Here is an 8,090-nt window from a genome sequence, read left to right as displayed (position 1 = left end):
TTTTTTCAGTTTTAAGTATTTTTTATGTTTAATTATATTAATATTAAAAATTGGTAAAATGTTAAACCAGTTTCCTGAAATAATAACTTGGCTAAGTCCCACAGCTCAATTTTCGTGTAAATTAATATTCGGACTCATTTTCATTATGAAACGAGACTGTATTCACAAGAAACAAGTCCATATTTATATATACTTACATATAATCTATCAAAAATTGTGCCTTAAATCTCCATAAATTAAATTTGAACCATTTTACTACATAAAAGTATGAAAAATTAGTAAATTCCTTTAATCATTTTCTCTTAATTTAATGTTATAACCTCTTTATTAAAAGAAAAAAAAGTTACAACCTCAGACAGTTAAATTTACAGTTTTATAATTTCAAGTGTAAATTCTTTGTTAAATAATACAGAAATTTAATACAAAAACTTTAATGTGAAATTCATAATAGAAAATGGAATCTTGTCTTAATGCTGAGATAAATTAATTTGATTGCCTCCAGTATACTTTTATTTACATTAAAATTTAAATATATAACACGGGACGACGCCTATTCGCCGATTAATTCGACAAAGACCGTCGAAAACCACTTTGTCTTTGTTAACCGCGTCGTCTAAACGTGCTGTACCAAGTACGCGAGAAAAATAAATGTTTAATTTTTGTTACGATTTCGTCTCGTTCGTTTCTTCCACTCACAGCTACGAAAGATAAAAGAAACAACAACACAAAACCCACAGTGTAAATAAAACTAATAAATATAAAATTTTTTTACAGAATAACCTTTCTTATAAAAAATTTTATAAAACAGAAATACTTGAAGTAACAGAGAGTTTGACACATTAGATTTGTGCAATGAAAAACAGCTGTGTTTTTATCAGGCTACATTAAAGCTTATTAATTAATAATCTTAAAACAATTTGGCTAGAGGTAGGCAATCAAGCTACCTACCATTTTGAGCTAATCTTTTCTTCCTGATTATCTTAAATTTAATTTAAATTTAATAATTAATACAGCCTTATTGTTACAATAAAATTAAGATTTGTGATCAAAAAATTACTTTTGTGATCTGAAATAATTTCATTCAACAAATTTTATTTGCAATTTTAATTTATTCTATAGTAATTTACTCAAAAAATTAATTTTGTGATCAGTATGTGTCAAACCACTACTACTGGTTCGATTATAGAACGATTGTAAACGTTTCAGAAAATTGATCAAATTGAAAATAGTTCGTTTGATTTTCGGCAATTCTCTTCAGCGGTAGGTGTTATATAACAATTACTATGGTTATTGAAATATTGGATGTAAATGGGGTTTGCTTGCAAAACCTCCGCTGACGAAGTCGCGGGTAACAGCTAGTNCATATGATCGTCTAGTGGTTTCCTTGCTATTGAAATAACTGTGGTGTGGACGAAGTTTCTTCAACTTCCAATGAATATAAATGATGCAGCGTGAAGACAATCCTTCAACTTCTGGTGGCTCTTACTATGTCGGAATATTACGCACAGATGCTTGGCGGAGTTCAGTGGTGTTGAGAACATTGTTCAACTTCCATTGCTCAACTACTAGCGGATTTTCTTGTGGCCGAAACATAGTATTTTGGTGCAAATGATTGTTACTTCTTTACACTATACTGTCTTATTATTATATATCATAATTTGTATATATACTCATTTCTATATGATATGTATCATCTATGATATTTTTGCACTTCTGCTGTTCGCTTTTTTTTTATAATTTGTTAACTTGCATTTAATTGTTGTGATTCTAATTTTATTTATCTTCGTTAATTTTAATTGTTACTGTATATTTACACTATCTTATTTTTTCAAAAAAAAAGAAAAAAAAAAAGAAAAATTTTTTTTACTTGTATAAATGTATATTACGCCTGTATAATATCCTTGTTGCCCTCCCATTATTGTACTATTTTACTCTTAATGTTTATTAATATGCTGTATTCATTGACATAATTATTTAGTGTTTTTAAATCCTGATAATGCTTAGCGAAATCAGGAAATGTAACGTATGTTATTTTAATAAAATTAATGAAATGAGATGAATGAAATGAAGTACCAAGCGATCATAACTATATACTAACCACTCTTCACTGCACTACTCCTACAGCCATCTTTACTAAGACTAAGCATACCAATTGGGATGTCTTTGAGGACCTGGTGGCAACCCTTTGGAATCCAGATCCCCTCATTTACATTAAGACACCTGAAGAACTGAACAACACTATTGCAAAACTCACCCAAACCCTGAACACGGCTTACCAAACAGCCACAAGGGAAATAACCCATATCACCAAAACTGTATGGTGGAACTCTAAGCTTCAGGATCTCAGGAGAAAGACGAGGAAAGCCAAAAGGGACTTTAGGAAGGCTAACGAGAACAGCAAGGAAAGCTTACATAGGGAATACTTGAAAACCAAGAAAAAGTACAAACAAGCTATTAATGGGGCAAGGACTCAATCTTGGAAACAATTTTGTACTAAAGTGGGGGAGAAAGGTGTCTGGACCATACCCTACTACATTGCATTCAACAAAACTAAACCTGCATGTACCCCAAACTCAATCAAAAAAGAAGATGGTTCCTATACCAAAAGTATTACTGAAACTAATAACTTCATCTTGAATACACTTTTCCCGATGGATAATCCTCAAGGAGATAACCCCTACCATCGGTACATCAGGACATGTTGCACAGAGGAAGATAATACTGAAGAAGACAAAAATTTCACGATGACTGAAATAGCAGCACTCTTTAAGAAAATAAACATCAAAAAGGCACCAGGACCAGATGCCATCACTGGTCAAATGGCAAAAAGAGCCTTCAATGTTATTCCAGCTCACTTTTTAGTTATATATAATAAGTGTCTACAGATGAAATACTTCCCAGTAAGCTGGAAGATAGCTACTATCAGGTTGATACCAAAATGTGCTATGCCTACCACCCCAAGTGATTTTCGCCCCATTTCTTTGCTCACGATATTGGGCAAAATTCTAGACTCTCTCTTGGCCAGACGTCTTCAGCATCATACTGAAACTAACAAGATCATTCACCCTCAACAATACGGATTCAGAAAATTGAAAAGCACTACCTTGGCCCTCCAGGAACTAGTAAATACTGTAAAGGAGTCCAAGGCAAAGGACCAACACACTCTAGCAGTATCCATAGATATAAAAGGAGCTTTTGATCATGCCTGGTGGCCTGCTATCGTTGTAGCCTTAAAGAACATTAAATGCCCTTCCAACATTCTAGGGCTTTATAGGAGCTTTCTATCCAATCGGCAAGCTAGGCTGGGCTTACCAGGCCACATGACCACTAAACAAATCACGAGAGGTTGCCCCCAAGGGTCAAGTTCTGGCCCCCTTCTTTGGTTAATACTGTACAACAGCTTATTATGCATACAAGACAAGACATATGTAAATTTGAGAGCTAAGATAATAGGGTTTGCCGATGACACCCTCGTACTATTGTCCCATAGGAACCAGGAGGTTCTTCAAAGAGAGATGAACCAGTTCCTCCAGATGATACAAGACTGGACTATTGAGAATAAACTTATCATCAATACTAAAAAATGCCAATGTGCAGTGTTCCCGAGATTGAACCCACTCTACAATAAGCCGAGGATTACAATACAGGATGAAAAGATTAAGTGCACCGATAAAATAAGTTACTTAGGGCTTCAAGTTGATTGTCTAATGAATTGGACGTCGCACATAGAACACATAAAACAAAAAGCCATCATTATGGCTCATGCACTGAGATCAATTAGCAGGAACCTTTGGGGTCTGAGTTACCAAAGCTCTTCACTCATTTATCACTGTGCAATAGAACCAGCAGTCCTGTATGGGGCTGAGATTTGGGAGTATGCAACAAGAAAACAACAAATTAGCAGGAAATTACTTGCCATTCAACGAAGCTGTCTCATCACGGTGTGCAGGGCCTATCGCACGGCCCCGACTAGCGGGCTGCAGGTGATTGCAAATTCTGTCCCCCTCAACCTTAAAGCCTCGGAAAAGTATTGGGACTTCCAACTTAGGCATTTCTCTGACCAGCTGGCTATATCTGAGACCACCCCTACCCAAGTGAAAGACATTGCAGTTAAAATCCACAGCCATGGATCTGATAGATTCAGCGACTACTACCTGATTCACCCAGCCACTGATCCCCCAGATGTGGTAATTAGCACAGATGAAAACAAGAAGATAGCTACAAAGTTTTACACAGATGGGTCAAAAGGCCCAATGGGGGTGGGTGCAGCTTTTGTAGAAATAGACTGTAATAATAGGGTGGTTCATCAAGCCTATTACAAACTAGGCCCCTTCTGTACGATAAATCAGGCAGAGAGTCTGGCCATCCTCAAATCCCTGAAGCATATTCAGAGGACGATCAATAACAGGACCAAAAGAAGAAATAACAATTATTAGCGATAGCAGGGTGGCTCTTCACCAAATAAAAGCAATGAACACTAAATTCAAGCTAATAAAAGATATCATCCACATGGTGTCTAATCTGAAAAGTAATCACATTAAAGTACACTTTCATTGGACAAAAGGACATTCTGGGGAGATAGGTAACGACAAAGCAGACTTTCTGGCGAAGAAAGCTATAAGTCATTTAAATGGTCCAACCTTCTCGCTTGTTCCGTATAACTGGGTAAAGAACCAGCTCAAAGAATTCACAATCAACAGGTGGCAAGAGAGGTGGGCCACGGAGACGACAGGCAGAGTGACCTTCAACTTTTTGCCGGACGTCAAAGGGAGGGATAAATTGAGTCACTTCAATCCTGATTTTCATATTACCCAGTATATTACTGGTCATGGTGGCTTCAAACAATATCTCAACAGGTTCTTACATAAAGGGACCAGTATTTGTGAATGCCAGGAAGAAGATGAAACTCCAGAACACATTTTGTTTACCTGTGTTAAACACGTCACTCATCGCAAGCAGCTCAAGCATGTAATGTATTCTCAGGGGTTCCACTGGCCCTGTCGAAGTCAGGACTTCCTTACTAACAACATTACAACAACTGCCTTCAAGACATTCATTCTCAAAACAGAGAACACTTTTCCCAACTTTACCTCAGGGACCACCGCAAGCCAAAATGGGCTTCTTTCTACAGTGACAACAGACTAGCCGGAAAATATATTACCTTTGTTTGTGCTCTTCACAACCTGCCTCAGCAATGCAACCAGCCTGGATAGCCTGGCGAGGTTGTTTGGTTAACTTTCTTTCTATTATACGCGCTAGCCTAGTGGTTCAGGCCACTTGTCCCTCTTTTGTTCCCCTGGACCAGTATAACTATTACTAGGTCTTCAGGGTTCCCCCCATGCTGGGGTTCATGTTATGTTATGTTATGTTTTGTTCGCTCTAAATTGTCATGTATATTTGTATTCGCTAAGTCGCGAGTTGTCTATTGTGGTCTTTGTTCTGTTCGCGGTCTGTTTGGAGCAGTTTCATTGTTTTTCTTTAGGCATGTTCCTACATTTTGTATCACAGTTAATGGGGTTGCAATAAACGGAGCAGGGTGCTGGACGCTCACAAATCTCTTCTTCACACTTTCCTATCATACTTACCCCATCTTCCTCTTCCCCCCTCTCTTATCTTCTTCTCACTTCTCTTCTAAGGCTAAGCCTCTGGTACGGCCTTCTTAACTTTTACAGAGAGAGTAATATTGTAACTTATAGGTAACATGTTTTTATTAAAAAAAAATGAATGTACTGAATAAATTTTTTGATGACCTGAAACATCCCTATTCACTTCATAATACAGTACAGTATAATGGATTAATTTTGCGCCGATTTTGTTTATGTCACTTTCTCTGAAAACACATCTGTCATGAAATCAGGGCAGCCTATTCAATGAATATTGATATTGGTGACAGTTTTTATTGTGTACAGTTACTGTTTTCTCAGTATTTAACTGAGAAAGCAGTCTTAGTTACGCAGGTGGTTGAGATCAGTCATACCTAAATCATTTCCATATTAAATGCTATGTAAAGTTTAAAGAAACTTCTAAATTTGTCTATCAGAGTTCTCAGAAACATTAAAATTAAAATAGAAAGTGAAATGCAACTTTTCAACTTCAGGTTTGAGAGTGAATGTTCTATACGGTAGTACAAAAATGTCAAAGTAAAACTGTTTAAGCATTACTAAAAACATTAAAGCTTTGCAAAAAGTTAATAAAGGCTCAAAAAAGAAAGAAATTGAAGTAAGTTTACCAACCATAATAAAAGAAAAAAAAACCAAAAATCACAAATCAATTTTGAAATTAGCTGATGATGTAAGACCTCCAACAAAACGTGCTAGAACCTGTGTTACATTGATATAGATAGAGCACTTTTAAAGCTTTTAAGTGTGAAGCATATTATGAAGAGAACATTTTTTTTAATTGTTTTCACAACAAAAAAATTACAAATTTTTTAAAATGAAGATGTAGTTAAACTAACTAAAGTATTTTAACACAAATATAAACTTACTTAAAATTAAGTTTATATTACATTATTACAGGATATTACATTTATATTAATTTAAATTAGGTAAAATAATGAAAAAATTGTATTTATATCAACATCTCAAATGTATTAATACTAAGCCAATAATAGCCAGTGTAGAAAAGTTCTCTATATCTTAGAGAGTTCCCTGTGCAGGTACAAAGGAAAACATATCTAATTAAATAAACATGCTCTCTGATGCTGATGAAATAACCAAAAGTTTATTTCACAGTTCATAAGTTCAGTTCAAGATAACTACTGTTACAATATCTCAATACTCTGCAAACTTTTTCAAGCCCACTTCTTGTGACATACAACCTGAGAACAAAGAGGGGGAATTCACATTTTGGTACTTCGGAACCCACTTTCAACACATCCTCTCCCTCGCTGGCCAAACCAAAAAGTGCCATTTCTGTCCTATAGACCTGCACAAGAATTCTTCTAGATCCAGGTCCCTCTGACATCATAAAGCCCTTGGGGCTTAGATCCTACTGCTTGACAAATCCATTTAGATAGACGACGACAAACCAAACCACATTCTTAAGACCACACCAGATTATTAATGGTAATCATTTGGTTTACTACTGTATTTACCAAAAATTGTTATTTCTCTATAATGAAAATTTCCCTATTTTCAGGATTTAATGACTGTCATATAGAAGTTTGATTGTACTTTGAATTGTGTGTTCTATTCCAATTTATGGTCCATCTTTAGAACATGATGATAGCCTTCGAATAAAGTTGAAAATGTTAGTTCATCATTAAATTTTTGTACTCTATTGGATTAAGGTGTACATTGATGTTTTATTATTAACAATATCCACTATTTAAAGTGTGATTTACATTACATTTTATTATCATTACCTATTGAAAGTTGATGGTCCTGATGTTTTTCTGATAAAATCTGATGTTAATCTCAATGTTTCACCTAGAAAACAGACAAGTTACAAGTTATTTAAATAATATTTGAAATAACAATTGTGCAAATAATTATGTTATAATTAATAATTAAACAATTAAAATTATAATTATTTCAGACATCAATAAATATATGTCAAATACAAAAACAAAGCTCTAAAGAAAACTTTCCAATATATATATATATCTTTTTTCATTCTAAAAACTAATTAAGGAAAAAATGTGGTGGTATAAACAACAGAGATTTATTAATCCATTGATTATTATTGTGTTTAGTGGGTTATACTCGGTTCACACTGGTGGCTGTGTACTATGCCGGACCTGAGTCAAGGCATAGCAACCAAAATAAAACTAAAATAAAATAAGTGTGTCAGTGTCTGTATTCAGGAATTTCCTAACAATATGGCATGTATTCAATATAGTGGCCTTCTGTAGTGTTATGTATGTATTTCTATTCAATTATAATGTTCCCAGGCTTTTGTGTAGCGTGTGTGGTATCACACCTTTACAGAAGAGAATGACAGGTACAATAAGCACCCTTTCCATCCTCCACAGATTCCTTATTTCCTGGGCGAGTTCTGTGTACTTGCTAATTTTTTCAGTGCATGTGTTTTGTACATTGTGAGTGTTTGGAATGGCTATGTCTATAATGTATGTGATTTTATTGTGT

At 34.9% G+C, this 8,090-nt stretch overlaps 1 pseudogene; it reads right to left on the bottom strand.

Moving 5' to 3' along the window:
* Positions 1–6,570: 6,570 nt before the first annotated feature.
* Positions 6,571–8,090, bottom strand: part of LOC111633417 — an 89,408-nt pseudogene continuing 87,888 nt past the window's right edge.

This window comes from Centruroides sculpturatus, unplaced genomic scaffold (genome assembly GCF_000671375.1).
Source record: "Centruroides sculpturatus isolate CEXI.00-Female unplaced genomic scaffold, Cexi_2.0 scaffold571, whole genome shotgun sequence".
NCBI lineage: Eukaryota > Metazoa > Arthropoda > Arachnida > Scorpiones > Buthidae > Centruroides > Centruroides sculpturatus.
The sequence above is the reverse complement of the archived record's forward strand: the minus strand, read 5'-3'. Positions and strand labels throughout refer to the sequence as shown.